Below are 19,787 nucleotides of genomic sequence, written 5' to 3' on the forward strand. Positions count from 1 at the left end.
GGAAACTCCCCGTGGGGTCCCGAGTGCACGTGTCTGGCTGGCCGTGCCCAGGACCAATGGCCGAGAGGGTCCCACCGTCCCCCGAGACCATGTGTGAGACGTCACTCCTGCCCCTGGGGGACCACTCGGCTTCATTCTCAGTCTCTGATTTAAGGTTAAAGAGAACACAGCCAATCGGAACGTATGACAAGAAAATGCCACAGGAACACAGTATCTCTAGATTACTCCCTGGGACCTAAAATTGCTGATTTACACTAAACAGGAAAGAGAGCCGCAGGAGTGTGCTAACAGCCTCCCGGTGGCTTCCTCGGAGCAGCAACATCAAAGGTTTGTTCTAAAAACGTAAAACTTTTCTTTAACTCAGTAAGTTTCTCCCGAAATTCCCACATTCACCCTCTTACGCAACTGAGAAGACCCAGGTGTAATTAATCTTCCTGCTTGACTAGTGTAATTACCGTGGCTGTCAGACACAAGGACACAGGAATGAGACACATGCGGTGGCAGGGTTATGTAGTTTGGAAAAGAAGCCCTTTGTTATCCCACTGATGCGCCCTCGCCCAGTGGAGGACCCCACTTGTCAGCTCTCAGGGCCTGCGGGGGACCAGGTGCTGGCTCCACAGTATCTGTCTAGTGCCGCAAGCCCTGCCCTGAAACAAGGAGCAGCCAGCAGGGGAGGGACACGAAACCTGAGACCCGACAGGGCGGGCAGGAGGAGGTGCCTGAGCTGGGGAGAGAAGGAGCTTTGCCCTGTGGGCATCCCCCAGGCCTACAGGGGCCACCAGGGCCTGCAGGTTCCATGGTGGTGCCCGCAGGAGCTGCACAGCAAGCTCTGTGTCTCTCTAGCTTCCAGAACATACAATCCCATCTATGTGCCTGCAGGGGAGGGGCAGGTATGGACACAGGCCAGCCCTGTCCACACCTGCTGCTGGGCCTGAGTGCCCCGGTCCTGCGCCCTCCTGTTCCTTCGGTTGGCCACCTGCCTTCCCTGACCTGTTCTCTCTGTTCATCTTCAGTCCAGGTGTGAGCAGGTCAGAGCTCTCACAGTTCCCCTGCCTTACCCTAGCCCCGCCCCCCCGAAACTATGATCCCCTTTCTGCCAGCCTCACCTCCACGTCCTGACCCTCCAGGGTGGACCCCACCTGGAAACATCCCAAAACCGGGTGCTGTGGGCCTCTGAGTTAACCTTGAGGGCTTGTCAATGCTGAGGTCTGAAGGGCACAGTCAACATGGGAACTAAGAAAGGCCACACAAGCCACGCCGAGACACACCGGTGACAGATTGGGGGGGACCATGCCCAGACAAGCAAGAGGTCGGGGCGACCACGCCAGACATGCAGGTGAGATGTCAGGGAGGCCACGCCAAGGTCGTGCTGAGTGACAGGTACTAAACATGAACTATTCACTTAATGGCCACAACAGCCCTGCTCTCTTGGTACCACCATCAACTCCAGATAATTCAGCGTGGGTCACCAACAACTGGCTGACCCAGGATTAGAACCAGGTTTGGCTGCTGCTGGACTCAGAGTATTTCACTGCCCACTGTACAGCTGGTTCAGCCCAGACGCCCCTGGACTGACTTGGGGCTTATTCTGTCTCCAGCAGTCCCCAGGGACCTGGGCGTCCTGGAGTTTGTCCCCACTTCCCCACACCTGACTCTTGTTGACTCACAGTTAATCACCACCCTCTTTCCCACAATTTCCCCAAAGACACTGTGTCAATTCCTGGCATCCCAGGCCTCAGGAAAAAGGGTCCTGCCTAAACCACAGACAAGCAGTGACAAGGCCGAGCTTCCAGAAAGATAGAAGCTGCGGACGTTACTCCTCTGCGTGTGCCCCTAACCCTCGCGCACTTGCCCTGCTGACCGCGTCGCCCGGGCTCCCCCTCCCACAGCCCTGCAGCATTTACTAGGTTAATGAGATGCCCGCCCACTGGGAACACACCACCTCGCCAGCCTGTTTATCCAGACGGAGCTCAGCATTAGAATCGAAAGAGCCCTCGGGATGCCAGCAACGCCTCACAGGACCATCAATAAGAAGAAAAGTTGCCAAATGCACTCACTTAACCCCCCCCCCCCCCGGGCCTCACTGGGCTCCCTGCTGTTGACAGTGTCCCCCTCATGCCACTGACCGCTTGGGCCGAGCTCCTGGGGCTTCCCGCAGCGGCCTCTGGAAAGGCTGAGTCCCCTCAGCCTTATCCTCTGGTCCCAGGAAGGAGCAGGAGAGACGGTCCCAGCCCGAGCGAGTCCTAGCGGAGCATCGTCCAGTCCTGCTCCGGGAGCTCGGCGAGGGCCCTGTCCCGTTGGGCTGGGGCACCTCCTCTGACTCAAGACGGTGGCGCCCGCAGGAGGCAGCTTCCCGCACCTGAGGCAGGTGGTTTTGCAGCGCACCCTGCCCTTCCGCAGCGTAAAGCACACACGCAAAGAAGGAAACAAAAAAGAAAGCTCCCGTGTGGAAGGGCTCTTTGCTTTGCCTCCGTCTGGGTAAGTGAGACGCGGCGGCGCTGGCAGGGACCAGCTGATACGATGTCCTTCCAATCCACACCGGGACGCGCACTAAACGCGGGTTACCATGCGAACCAAACACAAGTAAACAGCCCAAGGTGTGAGCCCAGGAAGGCGGGCGGCCGAGTCTCCAGCGCTTTGAAGCGCAGCCGGGAGCCCTGTGCCAGACGCGATCTGCGTGGCTCACAGTTATTCTGTGGCATTTACACGGGACACTGGGATGGACATGCACAGGTGTGCCCAGCAGCAGGTGTCCCGGGGTGAGGCTGCCACGTGGGGGCCGGGGCTCACCTGTCCGGATGGCCTGAGAGAAGGCTGCTGGCTCTGAGACACAGGGGTCAGCCTGCCAAGCTTCCCGAGGACCTGCGAGCGGGTTCTCTGCCCTCGGGAGGCTCAGACAGTGTGGGCATGCTGGCTTTTCCACAACGGCACAGCAGGACTGGGCGGCAGCCTTCAGAAGGAGTCACCGTCCAGCGGCAGATGACAGCGAGGAGGAGAGGTGCACACAGGCGAAAGCACCTGCAAGAACCACTCGGTGGGCCCTCCCTGCGTGGCTCAGTTGGCTGTAGCATCAACCGGGACACCAAAAGGTTGCGGTGTGGTCCCGTCAGGACCCACCATACCCAGGTTGCGGGCTCCATCCCGGTCAGGGCTGGGTGCGGGGCCCTAGCTCCCCGCATGTGCTGCCTGATACTGTTTCCCTTTGCGCCTGTTTGCATTTTCATATCGGTATGCTCAGCGCAGCCATGTTTCCCTCCACAGAGCAGGCCCGGCGACGCGCATGCGCGTGGAGGCCCATGAGGGGCAACCATCGCCTTGCGGGTGCCAAGCCCGGGCCTACACCACTGGTGCCCGAGCCACCCCCCTCCACCTGCAGAGGGCCTCGGTCTCCCCAGTCAGCCAGGGGGCTATTCTGCGCTCCTGCTGCATTTCGAGAACAGGCCGTGCCCGGCTGGCGCAGCGCCCTGGGGCACAGAGCAGCGTGAACCGCAAACAGGCAAGCAGCCCCTGGCAGGACAGGGCAGGCCTGACGTGGGCCCAGTCGGCCCCAGTGCCCTGGGGAGGGACACAGCTCTAGAATTTCAGGCAGGACGCCCTAACAGTGGCTGGAACTCGCAGTGCTGCACACGGTGACGCTGTTACGTTACCAACCTGTGCCTTGCTAAATGACTCTCTGACCTTTTCCTGAGAGGAGGCGACCTATTTTTTTAACCTTACAGAAAAAGGCAGAAACAGGAAAAGAGAAACATAAACTACGGCCAACAACCCAAACCACACCTTGGCAGGCTCCACAGTGACGTTACCTGGAGGGCCGGCCACCACCCTGCTCTCCCGGGTCCTGTCCAGCTCCTGGCCCTGCCCTGTCTTGTCTTCTCTCTGCACCTCCACCTCCACCTCCACCTCCACCTCGGGGCGGGCTCCCAACCTGCTCGGCCTGCTCTCCTCCAGCCTCAAAGAAGTGAAAGCTGAGCCCATGTCGTCTAACCGGCCACTGGGGTTGGGCACAGCCCAGATCTTTCCAACCTCCCACTCGGCTCCCAGCTGGATGCGCCAGCATGAGCTACCCCTGGCTTTCAGGGACAGCAGTGTGAAACCAGGGGCCTTGAAGTCTGACCCAAAGAACAGGGTCTCCCCACCTGCCTCCCCTCAGTCAGTGTGTGGAAAATCTCTGAAAGGGACAGTGTCCACCATGCAGATTTACAAAGTGGCAATTTACCGAAAGGACTGAATGCACAAGAGACTTTTCAGACACCTGGTTTCCAACCTGGCTCTTTGCCATGTCAGCCTGAACACCTGGGAGTTAGCCTGCGTCTGGTTTTCTGATAAAAATTTCTTTAGATTTCAAACAAAAGTTTAAAAAGGTAATATAAGTTAAAATTGTTTTACTTAGACAAGTATCCTCCAAAGGAATAAAACAGATCTAGCAAGAAAATAAATATGAAAGAGAAGCAGTCTTCCCTTGACTCATGGATATGACATACAATTCCCGCTACATCTTTAATTACAGAGTCAGTACAAACCTCAATTTATGCCCACAGACCCTGAAAGGTAATTCTGTGCTAACCTTTGTTTTCATGGAGCACCTGCCAACCAGGTGATGCTGAGTCCCTCGTGGGCACATCAGATGCCCCAACAACCGGAGGGCGTTCCTGGGGCTGCTGGGCCACCTGGGACTGACTGAGTCCCCTGTGCTCTAAGAGCTGAGGATCTGCGTTCAGGAGCCTCCAGTTAAGAAAGCCTAATGGATTTTCTCTTGGAAAATGGGGATGCACTATTTTTAGGATCTTCAAAAAGAGTGAGAACAGAAAAGCCCCTCAGGCCTCCAGTGGTGGACACCACGTGGGGGAGTTTCCCAGTCTGACCAGCTGCGCTGGTTTCTGGCCCCTCTCCTGCAGGAGACAGGCAGAGACAACGCTGGGACCGCCGAGACAAGGAGACTACCAGCTCCCCCAGGTCCTGGCTGCAGGACAGGTCCTGTGAGGGGTCCTGCTGGGCACCCTGTCTCCCGAGAGCGCCTCTCAGGCCCTTCCCGAGCCTGCAGCCCTGGCTCAGGACTCTGAGGTACAGACTAAGTGGGGCCCATCACCTATCCAGGTCCTCATTCCCCAGTGGGAGTGACCATTGGCACCTCCCATTTCTCTGGAAAGGGAAGAACAGCCCACAGGCTGGTGGCGGCGCTGGAAGCAGAATGCAGGCCTGCTCTGCATAAGCCTCACTGCTTTCACCTACACGCCTCCCCCTTGCCCCCTCCCCCAGGGCTGCTGGCACACCTCCACAGCCTCCAGCAGTTCACACTCTGGCTCCCTCAGCTCCGAGTTCACAATCACTGTGCCTGGCCCCACACTCGCTGCACACGCACTGTTCCTGCAGCTGCATCACTGAACTAAATAATACAGAGGCTGGAAATGGTACAAAACTGGAAGCAGAAGTGGTCGTCCCATTTACACCAGGTTCAGTTCTCCGAGAATGTTTGTAAATACAAGGAGCCGGCCATCAAGTCACGTGAGGGAAGGGACAATTGTCAGAATGGAATAATTAGGGGGTGTTTGGAAGGACCCCTTCCTGCGTTCTGGGCAGCTGCAGGTGCTCTCTGCACTCTAAGAAGCCAGGACAGAGTGGCCGCCACCAGTGGACGGCTCTGCTGCTCGTGACCACCGGACACAGGTGCCAAGATCCCTCCCTGCACCAGCTTTTCCGATGCCCTGGCTGCACAGTGCCCAGCGTCGGTGCGCTCTCATGGGAGCAGCCCACTGACCTGTGCCAGGCACCGTCACACGTGCTCCTTGCCCGACGAGGGCAGACCCACGTTTTATGGTTCTCTGCACCCCCTTCCACTACAGGTCCTGGCGATAATAGTACCCAAATATCTAACTGTGAAGTGAACAGATGGAGGGATGTCTAGTCAAATGTTGAGTCATTACGAGGGTAAGTCTTTGCCCCGTTCCCAGTTCTCTCAGCAAGAGCGCCAACTCTGCCATAGATCAGGACCCTCTCACTTACCAGTGGGTCCTTCTGGTGGGAGCCGGGCATTCAACTTAATCCACCAGGAAATCTTTCCACCTCCTGCCACTTGTGCCCGAGGTGGGGCCTGTGCCCAGCCCTCTGGACCCCTGGCCTGGCCACCTGCCTGTCCACTCCAGCATTACGCAGGACTGCCGGGCAGGGCCTTGGGTCTCACCCTGCACCACACTCCCCCAATCGACAGAAACTAACCCAGCACCGAGACCCAGAGAACTCTCTCTTCAAAGTCTGGGTGCTGATCTTGTAGCACACAACCCACCACCCTTAGGAACTTGCTGGGTCAAGTTCACTGTCGTGTGTGTGTGGTCCCTGTGCATGGGCCTGTTTTCAAAGCTCAACACCAGAGCCCACCCTCAGGCACCCAAATGAAGTCAAACCTCCAATTTTGCCACACAGACCTGAGTACATGCTCACCTCCCCAACTGCTTCCTCCCACCACGTACGTGTTAACCTGGTGGTAATCCCAGCACAGCGAAAATACCATCATGTCAACGTGCAATCGACATTAAGAAGGACCTAAGGAGATGTCCTCCGTCACCTGTCACCTGGTCTTCCTAGTCCATCAGTTCCCACGTGTTTCGCTCTCAGCGCCTCTCTATTTGGCCTCTCCGCTCTCAAGGGCTCAGTGGCCACCCTGGGCGGTGGCACTGACACTGGGCCGTTGGCTCTGTCATTTCAATTAGTCATGTGACATTTGTGGCAGACGAAAGCTTTTGACCTCCCTGACCGGGGATATACTACGGACTCAGAAATCACTCTGTCGGAACAGCCTGGCAGGTGGTACTCTCGCGGCTGGGGCCCTGGAGGTGGCTGCAAGACAGACACAAACACGACATCTTACTCACCCAGTCCTTGCCTTTGTTTTGTGGGTGAAAAGGGGGTTTTGTATGAAGTATTCTCACAGGTGGCCTGACCATAAATTCCTAGCTGGGCAGCTCACAGTGGGCAGCGGAGCCCAGGCCTGTACCTTCTTTAGTGAGAGGCGGAAGCCGGCCCTGCCTGTCCTTCTGCAGCTAGGTTAGCGCGCCTCTGAAAGACCGATGTAACACCGCTGGACGGGGGTGCCAGCCTCGAGGGAGCACACTCCAGCCCGCTGTCCTGTGATCCAGGCCCTGCCCTGCTCTCCCCCGCCTTCACGTAATCTCTCCCGATCCCAAATGTATGAAAGCAGCTGCAAAATGTTCTTCTCTGGGGCATCTGAGATCTTGCTCCCCGCACATGTCATCAGTTTGGCTCAAATAAACTTACAAAAATTTCACTACAAGTTTGGACGCTTATGTTGATAGTTTAGCTCAGGATGGGGAAGGACAGATGCCAGCCACGGGGACTCCACGTTAAAGGGGACAGAAGCTGTTCCAGGCAAGCAGAGACGGAGGGCTCCGGGATAAATAACCTACCCCGTCCACTCTTCTGTGGCCAGAGCTTAGGGGACCTCAGACCCACGGAGAGCAGGCTCGGACAGAGACTGTGGGTGGGGTCTGAGATGCGCGGCCCTAAACTCTCGCTCTCTCTCCCTCTAGTTCGTGCCTCATCCCGCCCCGGGAGGCCTGAGGTTCTGCTGGAGAGCAGCCCTGCCCTTACCTGTGAGCTTCCAGGGCCAGACCTGCAGGGTGGCTCCCTCACTGGAGGTGGCCCGGCTCTTATCCTGCCCTGGGCCCCTCCCAGTGGGGGCGGCAGGATCTGTAGGGAGGCGGGGACTCACCAGTTTCCCTTTCACCCCAACTTACAATCTAGCGTGGGTGGCGTGGGGCAACCACTGCAGGATCCAGGGGAAAGTGCCCCGCTGCTCCGGTGGGATGGGCGCCACTCAAGGCCAGGGAGCAATTAGGGAGGAGTCCTGCCTGAGGCAGTGGCTGTGGGCTTCTCCCTTTTTATCTTCAGGGAGACAGAAAGCTAGGACCTGACCAGCCCCCACACTGAGAAACAGAAATGCAGGTCAACAGTTGTAGAATCAGGATGGGTGCCAAGTGCAGCAAGAGGGAAGCGCAAAGAAACAGAGAAGGTGCCTGCTTTCTATCACATTCAAGCCAAAGGTCAAGGTACACCCGGTTTCTGGAATACGGACGACCCTGGGAAGTGGCAGGAAAGAGCTGGCTGCTACGGGGGCTCAGAACGAGCACCCCAAGATATGCTTCTGTGGTATGTGGATTGTTTCGAGCTAAAGACAACCAAGACCCCCCCACGCAGAAGAACTGAACTCGGGGCCCTGCCCATACTGAGATGATCAGAGGCCCCCCTTTTTAACTCGCCTTTGTAACGCCGCGCACGGGGGGTGCAGTGGGCCCGACACACGGGCAACCTGCACTTGAAGACAAGGAACCACCCGCCTCGCAGTCGCTCACGGACACCCACAAACAGTGTCCGTACACTAAGCAACAAGGACGTTTTCGCCCGGCCGGGCGGGGCTCAGCGGCTGAGCATCGACCTGGGATCCAGGCGATCCGGGTTCGATTCCCGGTCGGGGCACAGGCCCGGGGTGCGGGCTCGATCAATGACTCTCATCACTGATGTTTCTCTCTCTCTCCCTTCCTCTCCCTTCCTCTCTCTGAAGTCAATATATTTTTTAAAAAAAAGTTTTCAACAAATCCAAACAGTAGTTACAAGACGAACACTCTCTTCTGGAAATTCGTAACAAAATCAGAAGACGGAAGGAAGCCTTCCCTCCCTGACACGGAGCCGCTCTCTCAGGTGTTCCTCTCCAGGGGCCGCAGGACGCACACCTGCAGCGTTTCCAGGAAACGCGCTGAAACCCACAGCCGTGCTCAGGAGAATTTACCGCATTGAGCACTTTACGTCTTAGACACGAAAGCGAGGTGAGAGCGTTAAGCCTCCAACACAAAAAGTTAGAAGAAAATTTCAAAGGAACTGAAGGAATTAATAAAGGTAAAAGCAAAACATAACGAGTCAGAAAAAAGCATTCTAATCAATAAGTAAATCTTTAAAAGACGGTTTTGTTAACAAAAATAAATAAAACAGTTACCTATAGCAATAAGAAAGCTAATTGAGAAACAGGAGCCCTGGCAGGTTTGGCTCAGTGGTTGGAGCGTGTGCAGGAGGCAACCCATCCATGTGTCTCACATCGATGTTTCCCTCCCTCTCTCTCTTCCCTTCCAGTCTCTCTGATGAGCAACGGAAAATATATCCTCAGGTAAAGATAGAAAAGAGAGAATAAAATGCATAAAATAAGAAAAGAGGGAATCACATAGAAAGGAAGCATTTCTTTAAACCACGAAAATGCACATCTCTACGCGAATAAATCTGAAAACCGAGATGAAATGGGCACTTTCCAAGGAGAAAAGATATTTACCAAAAAAATGAACGCAGGAAAGACAGAGAGTCTGAGCAGACCTGTTTTTACAGAATTAAAAGAGACGTCTGTCGTATCTAATGAAAGAGACCAAACCCAGACGACTGCACAAGAGAAGGCTGCCAATCCCGTAAGAACAGATCATCTTAACTCTACTTAACTTTTTCCAGAATGTAGACAATGAAGGAAAACTTCCCAATGCCTTTTCTAAGGCAAGTGTAACACGAAATTAAAAATGTGAGAATGAACACAGAGGAGACTGGTCTAAATCGGTGGTTCTCGGGCGTGATGGGAGGACCCGTCTGGGGCCTGAGGGCCCTCGGCGTCCCAAGGATGCGCGGGGTGAGCAGAAGTTTCTTTGGATGCCTCAGCCAGTGCGGAAGCAGATCAGCTCCGCTGCCTCCCACCAGGTCAGACATGAGGAGATTAACTACACTGCAAAAATAGAGCCCAGCTGGTGTTGCTCAGTGGATGAAAGTTGACCCCCAAACCCAAAGGTCGTGATTCCCGGTCAGGCCACATGCCCGGGGTGCAGGCTCGATCCCCAGCAGGGGGTGTGCAGGAGGCAGCCGATCCACGACTCTCTCATCATTGATGTTTCTCTCTCTCTCCCTCTCCCTCCCTCTCTCTGAAATCAATAAAAACACATTTAAATATATATGTATAAAACAATGCCACGCTCCGCTACATCTTCTTCAGTTTTGTAAAATGTAATTTTCTCTATAAAAAAATGTTACTTATGCTAACGTGCAATGGGTTTATTGCTCTTTTTTTAATGGTAGCAGTGCGGTTATTAAGCCGTGCCTCAGAGCAGGCGCTGGCGCTCGCCAAGGGCGCTCTCGACATTCTGCCAGTGCCTCCCGAGCCGGGGCACCAGGAATTGAGAGCTAAGTGAACGCCGCCCACGAGCTCGTCACCTGCCGTCTTCACGTGGCCACCAGCCACTGCCAGACACAGCACCTCCTTCACCTAGAACTAGACCGTGGACTTCACTCCATCCACTGCGGCCACCACGTCCTCACCGTGGGTCAGCGAGGAAGGGAACTTGCCAGCTTTCTGAGGCCCGGGCCCAGGACTCGCGGCATCTGCCTGATCAGAGACTCTGAAGCCAGAAGCCAGCTTCTTACTCTTGTGGGGCGTCCTCAGCACCTCGTGTCCACGTGGGGGAGGGATAACCACGGCCTGGGCCGCGGCACAGTGCTGCTAGTCCCCGGGACCTCAGAGGACTTGGGCGGGGAGTGGACTTGAGCCTGACGGTGCCCGGGAAGCGTTCGTCCTCCTGAGGGTCACGGTTCTTCGAGCTGATCTGCAGCTCCGCCATCCCCCAAAACTCCGGGCGCTTGTGCTGGTTCCGTGCAGGGCTTCCCACGCCACCTCCCACCGGGTGTCGCGAGAGACTCTGAGGCTCGCAGTTCCTCACACTGCGAAAACCAGCAAAGAGCTATTGCTGCCATTTTAAATAAATTATTAAATATTTTTAAATGTTCCTGGTGTTAATTCCTAAAACAGTATGTACATCAACACCAGAGTTTCTCAACCATGACTCTACTGAAATGTGGATCAGATCTTTTGTGGTGGGGCTGTCCTGTGCACTGCAGAATCTTTAGCAGCATCCCCGGCCTCCATCCATTAGAGGCCAGTAGCAGGCCCCCCCCACCACCACCACCAGTTGTATCAACCAAAACCGTCTCCCGACACTGCCCAGTGTCCCCTCGGTGGAGGGCCAAGGGGTGAGAATCACCCCCTGCTGAGAGCCACAATAGTTGTAACACAAAACCAAAATCTCTCTGGGGCCCTCGATAATTTTTTAAGAGTGTAGAAATGAAAGGTTTGAGAGCCACCGCTCTTCGCTCATGACTACAGATACAAAAGTTCCTTTAAACAGGAGCAACCAGAATCTAACAGCACATTAAAGACGACCACCGTGACCAAGAGGGGTTTGTTCCACAAACGCAAGGATGATTTTATGGTAGGAAATCTGTTACTAAAAGTCGTAGTTCTTTAAAAAGAATGCTGGCCAGACAGTTTCGCAGAATCCAACCTCACTTCCTGACAAAAACGTGCCATAAAGGGGAGGCAATTTAAAAGATTATACGCACTCCTCACATGCTTCCCCTGATGCCAACACACCCACCCGCCGCAGGCTGGCGGGGGGAACCCCTCGCCCCACAGTCGCCCCACAGTCGGCATTTCCTTCGAGAAGCCCGGGGCTCCGGGAGGCAGCGGGAAGCGCAGGCGGGCCCGGGCCGCGCCGTTTACAGAGAAACCAGGACCCAACATGGTCTACACCGGGACACGGAAACGTTTACTGCAGAAAATCAATTAACCTAACGATTGAGAGCACTAGGAAAAGGAAACGGGGCTCTTTCCCTGGGCTCAGGAAAAGCCGCCGAGGAAATTCAATTCAACCCACTCGCGATGCAGGACGTGGCTGCCCAGCTGCCGCCACCACGGACAACCGACGGCGGCCGCAGTGCTGAGACCGGACAGCAAGAGAAGCGAGGGCCACACGGCTTCTGTCCCTCGGAGATGACGGGTCGTCGGCACGGGAACCCCAGAAGCTCCTGAGACGTGTTGGGGAAAGTGGGAGCCCCGCACGAGGCTCAGGAGGAAGCCGGGGACCCCCCCAGGGCAGCAGCCAGCACGCTTCCCGGGCGGACGCTCACTTTGGGGGGACGAAGCAGAGAGCAAAGCGGACTAACAATGAGGAGGGGCCACACGTGTGACAACTACTGGTGCGCCAGGCCTGCCTGGTTCCCTCCCTTCGACGTCTGGGGCTGGACCACGTGAGCTGGACGCTCCCTCCAGGCCCTGCCCTGGTGCAGCCACAGACGCACCCCCTGGTTTCAATTCACAGGCAGCGAGTGACCGGGAAGCTGAGGCAGTGCCGGGCCGGGCCGAGGGGGTGGCTCGGGCGGCTCAGGCTGCACGCACGCGGCCCGGGTCGCCCGTCTCCACAGCCCTTCCGCTCCAACCAGAGCCCCTCGGCACAGGGCCTCACCCGCGGCACACGAGGCGCTGGTGCCCCGGGCACCGCCACCCCGGAGGCGAGCTCCGGTTTTCAGTTCCAGTCCCCGAACGGCAAGGCGCTGCCAGGCAGGCGGTGTCTGTGGGACGACGGGCCCCGACATGGGGCCTCTGCGGGCCTGCCTGCTGGACGCTGGGAGGAAGGCGGCTCCGCCACCGAGCACTGGTGACCCGACAACAGCAGGCGTGTGAGCCGGTGTGCACACAGCCCCTCACGTGCGTTCCAGCAGGAGAGCCAGGTGGAACGTTCCAGAAAACAGACGCACCTCCCTGGGAAAGGAGCCTGGTCCAGGTCACTGTCCCTGAAGGGACTCCCGGCACCCCTGCCAACTCACCGAGGGCACCAGCCAGAGACCGAAAGGGACAGCGGGTCCCAAAGCAGCAGGAGGCAAGGTCCACCTTCCAGGGGTCATGCGGGGAGGAGGGCAGGTCAGGGGTGGGGCTGACACCCAAGCATCCCCTGGGCCATCGGCACCTCCTCACAGACACTGTCTCCAGGTATCACCCCATCCTGCCAGCCCCCCCGCACGGGCCAGCGTCCTGGTCCCAGCACTTTCCAAGCTGCACACACGTCCAGGTCTTGAATGCACACCCTGTTCCTAATACAGTGATGATCAGGGGACTGTGCCCTAAAACTGTCACACGGACGTGTCTCACAACACGTGTGTGCACGTGTGAGTATGTGCATGTATATCCACGCATGCTCTGTAGGACATGCATAAAAAGGAAGGTTCGTTTTTTTAAATGAGGTAGATCTGTTGCAAAATGACTTCCAGACAAGTTCCAGCACAGTGCCCAGACGTGCACTATGACATGAGTACATTTTTAGAGGCCCTGCGTGTGTGTGTCTGTCTGTCTGTCCTTCTGTGTGTTTCTACAGGCCCTGCAAGGATAAACCACAAACCACTTACAGGAGTTCACGCCAGGAAAGAGCAGGATCTGGGATGAAATGGACAATGACATGATTATTTATTAGATTTGGTTCTGCATTCAAATTTTACAAGCACATATCCCTTTTATAATTAAAATTTAAATATTAAGAAAGAAATTACCTTTCTTGCTTATTAAGCCCCAACCTTTTTCTGGACAGTGGGCACGACGGCTTCCCCAGTTATCATGAACACCGATGTGTCTCTTAAGGGAAAAAAAGCTTACATTGCACAAGATATGCATTCCCTAGACGCAAGCTGGCCTGCCAAAGTCCAAGCCCTTTGTCGCACGTTTAGAGAGCAAACAGAGGCTCCCAAGCACAGCCGCATGGGCGCACCGAGCTGGCAGCGGACACTCGCACCAGCCTCCCCCGCCCACCCAGGCCCGGGCTGTGAGGGGCCTCCGGGGGCGGGCCCGGGCCGAGGCCGTGCGCAGCGTGAGCAGTCGGGGTGGCGGCACTGCCCGGGGCCCATGGCACACACCGCGGCAGGGGTGCAGGACCTGCCAGGCCCCTGTGGGGCACGGACGCCCACTGCTGCCGTGGACCAAGCCTCTTCTGCAGAAAGAGGCCGGAGCTCAGGTCTCTCTCTGCCTGAAGTCCTTGGGCTGCCCCTCATTCCAGAATTCACGAAACGGGGATCCCAGCAACACAGGACCCTGCCCGATTTAATCATGAAAGGCCAAAATGTCACTGACCCACCTCACCTTCCCCGGGGTGCTCTGGTCTCCCGAAGGTCCCCAGTCGCGCTCTCCCTGGGACTCTCTCCCCGCCCGCACGCCCCCCGCAGACCGGGCCCCACGGGGAACTATCAGGCAGATTAAATCTCTCCAGGAGAGCAGACTAACCTTTCGCTGGGTGAGGAGGGTCCCCTGCCCCCGCCCTACCGCACCCGCCGGCCGCAGGGAGCAACGTCCAAGGCCAGGCTGGAAGTTCCGGAAGCAGTGACCGCGGACAACCAGGCCGAAGGCTGGGGCCCGGCTCCTGCACGCCTGGCAGAGGGAGTCGAGGGGAGCCGGGGAACAAGCACCAGGAAAGGCCCCGTTCCAATATTAGCACCTAAGAAAGACTAAGGAAAACCTTAAAATCACCTTAAAACTTATTTAAAAAGTTAGTGGGAAACAAGTATGAGCTGAAATTGTGGTAACAGTGACACAGGAGTGACAGCCTGTCCCTCAGTCAGTGAAGGGGCGCAGCACAGGGACTGCACATGCCGGCAGCCCAAGAGGCTGCCCTGAGCGGGGTCCCACGCGCACGCAGGCCCCAGGGTCTCCACGGGTCCACGGACGGACTCCGGCCCACTGAGGCCCCCCACTCTGGGCAGCAACGTTCCCTGCTGCTGGGCTGGCTGGCACGTGACAGGACGGCCAGCACAGGGCCTACCAGGGCACCCGGATCCAGCAGGGGCAGGATGGACACCCCCACCCCCGCTCAGGGCACAGCAGGGGGACTGTGAAGCGTGGCGTGGCCCCCGGGGTGTGAGCGCAGGCAAAACACTTATCCTGAGCCTGTGTCCTCGCCTGAAAAACACAAATAATAAGGTTTGTCCCATAAAGATGGGAAGAGAACTGACTGAGGAGGGATCTGGGGTGCTCAGCCCCGAGCCCACACGCATCATAATAATAATAATAATGTTTTTCCAAAGTGATGGGGCCAAGTTACAGCCACAACACGTGAGCTCCCCACCATCTGCCCTGTTCTTTTTAGCTGTTCCGGGGCTGCGTAGATATCACACCCGTGCTTTTACATTTTCATTTCTCTGATGACCAAGTTGCACACCTTTTCAGGTGTCCTTTAGACATTTGGGTCTCTCCTCTCGAGAGGCCCCAGATCAAGTCAATACTCTATTTCGGTATTGATGGTTACTAGCCTGGGGGTCAGTTTCACTCTTTCCTGCCTCAGTAAAGAGACAAGTTGTGTATATATAACTGAAGGCAGCTCATCTCCCACGCTGCCTGGTTATAAATCTGATCTGGGGATTGCCCCCTGGCTATCGCTAGTCCTGAAAAGCTCAAGTCTCCAACTCACCAATCCTCCTCTTCCCCTCCTTCCCGGCCCTCAACTGTTACAGAGCACTGAGGGCCCAGTCCCCCAAAACCAGGGAGACCAGACTGATTTCTATCTCCAATCTCCCCACATTCTGGGGAGAGGTCCGGCTGATGACTAGTGGCCCTGGGCCACTCTCCCCCAGGAACAAACTGTGGTGGAGGAAACAGGCCTGCTGTGCACAATGCAAAGTGCCTCCAGGATCACAAGGCTCTTGGCACCACCCGCGGCCCCTGCAGCACCGCAGGCCGTGCCCTGGCCTCCAGCACCCCTGGCAGTTGGTAGCGAGAGAATCCTCCCCGCCCCAGGCGTCCCCCAGCCACTGCAGGAGATAACGCCGCAGAAGATAACCGACAGGAAAAGAAAGGAGAGCATTGAGAGCTCAACCCTGGGATACAATGTAACTGATTTTCTTCTGCGCACAATAGCCGCTCACAACAATTTAACAGTTGAAACCATGAACTGCGTATTAAATAAAAAATGAACAAAGAGAGCAAATAAACTTTTGATTCCCAATGATGAAGGTGAGACCCTCAAGAGGACTGGGAACTGCTGCCAGCATCACATTTATGTTAAGTTACTAAGCAGGCCCTCATGAGAAAATATTTAATTCTAAAGTGACACTAAACAAATTTTAATGTGAAAACCGAAGCAGTACTGCAGTGCTCAGTTCATATACTTAAGAAACACTATTTTAAATAAGTCATGACTATAAGTATAAAAAGTGTGATTGGCATCAGGTTGCATCAGCCCTACTCATTTCCCAAAAGCTGTTTGTTTTTAGCAATAGTAGCTGCTAGCACACTGTTTGTTGTTATTATTACACAGGAGTTTAAACCACCTGCCCGGGAACTGGAAACTAAGAGTTAAACGTGCAAACTTCAGACACAGGGACCGGGACTCGCTCTTCGCAGAAAGCACATTAAAAGACAGGTGACTCCAGGCCCAAAGAAGGAATGGCAGGAGCCGGCTGGCCAAGGCATGATTAACATAAAGGGCCCTGTCACTCACTCACCTAATACTATGGATACCGAGATTGCGTGTGGGCACAGAAGGGAGATGGTCAGCATGGAGCCTAAAAGAAGGGTCCCGGGCTGCCCGGAGCCAGGACACAGGGCCCAGGTAACGGGAGGCCACTCTGTGGGATGGGCCTGAGGACAGAGTCCTCTAGTCCGATGAACTTGGTACCCCCATGCCCACCCCCGATTCGGTGCTCTTCGCAGCAAGTGACAGTTATCACTGGGCTCCCAGGGGAGTGCCCCACAGGAGCTGACCACCCCATGGTAACTGGGCTCTCCCACTGGCAAACATGCACACAGACCTTGGGGTCACACGTCATCCCAGGACATCTAAACTTGACAGCTATGTCTGGCTCGGAATTCGGGGTCTACTAACAAAAGCCGGACCCAGCTCTGCGGGGGTGACAGCCACTGCTGCACCCCCTCGGACACCCTGGGACCCAGCAACATCTGTAGCCTGGCCCCTCAGCTCATCCTTCCAGGAAAGAACAGAAGGAGAGACCACATACCTGAACTTTTTCATTTGGATTTTAGCCAAATGGGAACTGATTAATAAATATCTCTTGGCTGTGAGAAAACTTCAAAGTATATACGCCTTTAAGAAAATCAATCAGCATACACCAAGGCCCAACTGTGCCCAAGGTCCCTTCAATGTCACTGAAGCTAAGTCAGAGAGCCTGGCTCTCAAGGCAGATGGACTTCTGTGTCTGCCAGCAAGAGCTGTGCCCAGATCACGGGGGCGGGACCCACTCCAGGGCTGCTCCAGGGAACAGAAACACACTCCCCCCCCCCTCAAGCTCGGGTGCCTCCTCTCCTAACTTACTGAGGCTCAGGGTCAGCACAGCCAGGGGCATCAATCGTCCTTAGAGGTTTCCACCTTGAAGCCCTAAAAGCGAAAGGCACAAACTCATGTATTTACGCAGGAAAAACTCCTGAAGGTCAGGGAAGTGGACTGTTGCAAATGAACTTTATTTCCCGGTGAACTGAATATTCCACTCCCTCCAGCAAACACCAGGCCGTGGCCTGTCCGGGGACTTTCCGAGCTGTTCCTTCCCAGGCCCCGCAGATGGCTCTCAAACGAACACACCCCAGGAAGGACCGCAAAGCAACCTCAACCTCCCCGCAGGCTCTCGGGAGCAGCTGAAGACGGGCTCCTCCTGCCACACAGCACGTGGATCCAAGCAGCCCCCGGCCTCGGCCCCGTGCGCGCCGGGCTTGCCCCTCCCGGCGGCAGCTCGGGCTGCCGACCTCACTTGCACTCTGGTTGCCTCCCAAGCCCACGAAACCCTGCACACCAGGCTCCCCTCCCGGACAGCCAGCCCGCCCCTCCCTCCAGCATGACCTCAGGCTGTATCCAGCAAAGTGAAACCTGGGTCCACCGGCCATTTTAGTCCCTGTTTTTGTTTGTTTTAAATTGTGGTAATATATACATAAGATTCACCGTTTTAACCATGTTTAAGCGCACAGCTCAGTGGCATTAAGCACATTCCCACTGTTGGACAACCATCCCCACCGTCCATCTCCAGGGCTTTTCGCTTTCCCCACTAAAAAAAAACTCTGTCCCCATTAAACACTCACTCCCCCTCGCCCTCCCCCGGCCCTGGCACCACCACCCTGCTTCCTGTTCCTGCGAATCTGACTCCCCTAAGCACCTCATATAAAGTGGGGTCACACAGTGTTTGACCTTCTGTGACTGGCTTACCTCACCCAGCCAGAGGTGCTCCAGGTTCGTCCAGGTTACAGCATCTTTGTTTTTAAGGCTGAATAATATTCCATTGTATGTATATACCACATTTTTCCTCTATAAATCTTAGAGTTTTCGTTTTCACATTTAGGTTTGTGACCCATTTTGAGTTAATTTTTTTTTTTTACAATGGGAAGAAATAGGACGGAGGTTCATTGTTTTTGCACATGGGTGTCCAATAATCCTGGCACCATCTGTTGAAAATACTATCACTTCCTCATGGAATTACATTGATACTTTCATTGGAAACTGATTGATCTGACTGTAAATGGGTGGGTTTGTTTCAGGAATCACTCCATCCCACTGGTGTTCATGCAGACCCTTCCCACAATGTCCCGATTGACGAAGCAACAGAGAAAGTCTTAAAACCGGGATACCTTTTGTTTGTCCCTTCAAAAATATTCTGGCTATTCTAGGACTTTGGATTTCCATGTAAATTTTAGAATAAGCTTGTAAATTTCTAAAACAAACAAACAAACAAAAACCTTGCCAGGATTATGACTGATTGCACTGAATCTACATGTCGGTTTTGGTAGAATTGACACATTGGTAACATTGTATCTTCTGGTTCATTAACATAGTATAGCTCCCCATTTACACAGGTCTTCTTGCATTTCTCTTGGCACATTTTTTGGTTACATCTATCCCTAAGAATTTCATATTTTCCCTGCTATTTAAATGGTGTTTTAGTACAGATTTTAATTGTCCGGTGATAGTACCGCGGTACCTCAGTTTTCCAACGTCTCCACTGACAATTTCACTTCTCTTTTGCATCGTGTATGTCTTTTATTTCTTTTTCCTGTCTTACTTTTCTAGTATAATGTTGGATAGAAGTGGTGAGAAGGTGAGGGCCATGCCCAAGGTCAAAGGAAGACAGGAGGAAGGCTGTGGATCCAGCAGAAAGGGCAGGAAAGGGCCTGCTGAGGCTGGAGAGAGAAGACAATGGAATATGCAGGCCTGGGGGTTAGGAATCGGAACCGAGAAGAGATGGAGGTTGGGTCACTGATTCACAGGAAATATAACAACAAGGTGGGATGAGAGGCCACCAGCAAGAAGACAACCTCAGGCGGACAGAGCCCCAAGAACAACACCTTTCAGGTGCCTGATCATTGTTTGTTTCACATTTATTTTCTAGTTTTGAAATCTGACATTCTAAGATGTAATATCATCTTCCCCCCAAAATCATTCTCTTTAACTTACTGCTACTAATCACCTTTTTAAGAAATCATGCTCTCTATCACTGCTAGATACCCTGTGTTACATACATAGTGTAGCGTCTCAGCTACAAAAAAAAGTTATTTGAAGAAAACTCTTTAAGTCATGGCTGAGCTTGCCTGTGCCGAGATTGCAGAAATCACCTGTTGTGCGGATGGGAGAAAAATGGGGAGAGAAAGCGACAGGAAGTTGAATTTAGTGAGTACAAAATCTGAGATACATTTTGCAACTGTGTCCCCAACTGGTCAAAGCAGTTGGCACTGGTGCACTGGGGATGCGAGGGTCGTCCCAGCTTTGAACCCCTGGGCTCGCGTTTGTCTTCCCCAGGGCGGTTTCAGGCCAGGCTACTTCCCCCGGTTAGCTCAGTCACTTAGTCCTCTGGACCTAAATCTATGACGTTCCTTCAACTTTTGTTATTGCTTTTTCATCAGGATTTGTATAGATTTCACCTGACCATTAGCAATTTCTTCAATCTCAGAG

The 19,787-nt window shown here is 54.7% G+C and overlaps 1 protein-coding gene across 3 annotated transcripts in view; it reads right to left on the minus strand.

The window, feature by feature from the left end:
* Positions 1-19,787, minus strand: part of AGPAT3 (1-acylglycerol-3-phosphate O-acyltransferase 3) — a 65,020-nt gene that overhangs the window by 36,401 nt on the left and 8,832 nt on the right. Inside the window, exon 1 of one of the 3 annotated variants that reach the window (XM_081139074.1) lies at positions 17,172-17,249. The exons of 1 other annotated variant lie outside the window; for it this stretch is intronic. The gene's annotated coding sequence lies outside the window, so the exon portion shown is untranslated. Of the gene's footprint in view, positions 1-2,126; positions 2,712-17,171; positions 17,250-19,787 lie in introns of those variants that run through there. One more of the 3 variants, XM_081139073.1, reaches the window with a different exon arrangement.

Source organism: Miniopterus schreibersii (assembly GCF_964146895.1).
Source record: "Miniopterus schreibersii genome assembly, chromosome: 5".
Lineage (NCBI taxonomy): Eukaryota > Metazoa > Chordata > Mammalia > Chiroptera > Miniopteridae > Miniopterus > Miniopterus schreibersii.